The sequence below is a fragment of the Papio anubis genome, chromosome 7, assembly GCF_008728515.1.
Source record: "Papio anubis isolate 15944 chromosome 7, Panubis1.0, whole genome shotgun sequence".
Classification (NCBI taxonomy): Eukaryota; Metazoa; Chordata; class Mammalia; order Primates; family Cercopithecidae; genus Papio; species Papio anubis.
Genome location: NC_044982.1, coordinates 103,913,527 through 103,916,803, shown reverse-complemented (window position 1 = coordinate 103,916,803; position 3,277 = coordinate 103,913,527). Strand labels below are relative to the sequence as shown.

General features: G+C 42.6%; 1 pseudogene; it reads right to left on the bottom strand.

Moving 5' to 3' along the window:
- Positions 1-493: 493 nt before the first annotated feature.
- LOC101007096 lies at positions 494-2,563 on the bottom strand (annotated as a pseudogene).
- Between the last annotated feature and the right edge of the window lie 714 nt (positions 2,564-3,277).

The window sequence follows — 3,277 nt, the reverse complement described above, 5'->3', positions numbered from 1 at the left end:
AAATGACCAGTATGTGTATTAGTAGATAACTGGACACAGAGCAAGTTCAGAAGGGTGACTGAGTGTGGCAGAAAGGGCAGTATCTCCAGCAACCACAGATGGATAAATGACAATGAGTCCAGATAATGGATCTGATGCAATCATTCAAATAATGCTTATGAGTACTCGATAACATAGGAAAAAGCTTCAGATACAGTGTTGCAGAGAGAAAAAGGCAAGGTGGAAAAAATATATGGAAAACACGACTTCAATCATGCATACAGATGCTTCCACTTTATACTTCTTCTTTTTTTTTTTTTTTTTTTTTTGAGACAGGGTCTCACTCTGTCACCCAGGCGGAGTGCAGTGGCATCATGATCTCGGCTCACTGCAGCCTTGACTTCCTGGGCTTAAGCAAGCTTCCCCCTCAGCCTCCTGAGTAGCTAGGACTACAGGCATGTGCCACCACACCCAGCTAATTTTTTGTATTTTTAGTAGAGATGGGGTTTTGCCGTGTTGCTCAGCCTGGTCTCAAACTCCTGAGTTCAAGTAATCAGCCTTCCTCGGCCTCCTAAAGTGCTGGGATTACAGGCATGAGTCACCGCCTCTACTTCATACTTTCTTGTTGAAGTAGACTGTATTACTGATGCCCCCGTGCCAAACCCTGTTTTTGGATATCCGGCCCCTCCTCGAGTCTCTGGAAAGGGCAGCACTACACATCCAGGGACAACTATGGAACTCCCACCCCCACTGCTAGGCAGATCAGATTCTCTATCCTCTCATTGGAAATGACCCAGAGAGTGTTCGATAGATGTTTTGCAGAGGAACATCTGTATGGAAAGGTCCAGTAACACTGGGACCAGGGCTACTGCCAGGGCAAGCCAAAGCCTGAGAGCCTGGAGGAGCCTGGAGCACGTGCCAAACGTCCATCAGCAGAGCAAAGCACAAGCATGGAGCACAGGTCCAGAGAAAGGCATGCAGGAGAGAAAAATAACCTCCCAGCCCAGTCCTTCCATGGTGTGATCATATGTTGAGTTCTGTATTTAGATGTCTGTGAGATTGCCTATTGTATTCTTAATACAAATCCCTCTTAAGCCAGCCAGAATAGGCTAAGATAAATGTAATTTTACTTGGCTGGAGTGCAGTGGCGCAATCACGGCTCACTGTAGCTTCAACTTCTTCGGCTCAGGTAATCCTCCCACTTCAGCCTCCTAAGTAGTTGGGACTACAGTCATGAGCCACCACACCCAGCTAATTTTTTGTATTTGCCTCATAAAAATATTATATTTTTCAGAAGAAATCTTACATATTATACATTGAAAATCACTGAATGCTTTTTCTTCATCTTTTTTTCTGTGAATGTATAGGTGTTTGAGTCTCTTGTATTTTTTCTTTTACACAGGATATGGGCTTTTTGAAAACTATTTCATTATCTTCATCATCATTATTCATTACAGCCACTTCAGATTTTCCTCTCTCCAAAAATGTTGATGTGCAAACTGGTGTGGGGCCCTGGGTATCCGCAGTCTTCTCAGGAGAGTCAAGAGTGCCTAAAACTTCTTCTTCTTCTTACATAAAACCTGGCCTTTTGTAGACATCCGACGATTTGTTTTTGAAATACTTTCCATTTTCTGTAAAATCAAGGGAGGAAAATCATAATGAATTCCTTTTCAAGCTAGTTCTTCCTGAGTAATCTTTCTTTCTTTTAAATTGCCCCTCCATCTGCAGCTTTTGTGTAAGTGCCGATTCTGATTATGTGCTTCACTGATGGATATGATGGCTGCTTAAATGGAATATCCCAGTCTTTAAAGAGTTCTTTCTGACTTTCTCAGGTGGCATAAAATGACACTCCGAGAGTCTTTCACCAAACAGGTAGTTGTTCATCATTTCAGCAACTATCTTGGCAATATCTTCAGACTCACACTCCACACTTGCATAGCCTTTGCTATTTCCAGTCCTTTTCTTTCTGGATAGTCTGAACCTTGTAACAGTGCCACACTGGGAGAAATAGAATAGGATCTGGGTTTCGTTCAGTAGGTTAGGTAGGTGGTGCACATACACTACTCCAGGAATAAGTTGTTCTTGTTTGTTTTCCCAGGTTATCTGCTTGTGAACCTGTGCCATGTCTTTTTGAAACATGGCATCTTCCTGCAGGTTCAGTGACAGGATTGGCCCAGCCAGGTCGGAAAAGGCCACCATGCCAAAAGTAGCGACACCAACTCCATGCAGTGCTCCCAGAAACACTCATTTTCTTGTATTTTTAATACAAGCAGGGTTTCGCCACATTGCCCAGGCTGGTCTTGAGCAATCTGCCTGACCTGACTCCCAAAGCACTGGGATTATAGGCATGAGCCACGGCACCCACCCTTGACTTTGAAATATATGTTGTACATCCAGTCAGCAGTGAACTCTGGGGAAACACCAAAGATGAGGACAATGAGAGAAGACATACCTCCAATTAAAGGAGTAAAGAAGAGATGCTTGAACTTATGTTTTAAAACGTTACCGCAGGCTAGACACAGTGGCTCATGCCTGAGTCACAGCACTGTGGAAGGCTAAAGTGGGTGAACCGCTTGAGCCTAGAAGTTTGAGACCACCCTGGGTGACATGGCAAAACCCCATCTGTACAAAAAATACAATAAATTAGCCAGGCGCAGTGGTGCCTGTGGTCCAAGCTACTCATGAGGTGGGAGGTTGAGGCTGCAGTGAGCTGAGATCCACCACTCCACTCCAGCCTGGGCGACAGAGTGACACCCTGTCTAAAAAAACCAAAATAATAATAATTCACTGTTTTGGGGTTTGGGGTTTTCTGGATGAAACCTCTGTTTCCACTTAAAAAAAAAGGTGGAGACAGTATGTATTACTGATTCAAAATCATAACCAGATGCTTAGAGTAAATAATTGTATCTATTGTTTCAAAAACCAACCTCAGGATTATTAAAAGTTAGTTTTATTGGATTTTTTTTTTTAAAGCTGAATGATTCACTTAGGTTTGTCACTTCCAAGCCCATGTTTTACTACTTTGTAACCTATTTGGAAGGAAAACTGCAGCTAAGATTACGATCCAGCCTGAGATGAGAAGTTTCACACAAATACACCACAGTATACTCCCCACCACAGTATGATGACACAGCGACCCAGCCTTAGGCAAATGGTACCACTGCCAGCAAATGCATTTTTTTCTTTATTTCTTCTAAAAGCAGCAAATGCATTTAATGTTTTATTGAGATTCTCAACAACTGCCATTTGGTTTGTATAGCAAATTGTTTACAAAGTAACATTTTTCCATTTTTGATAT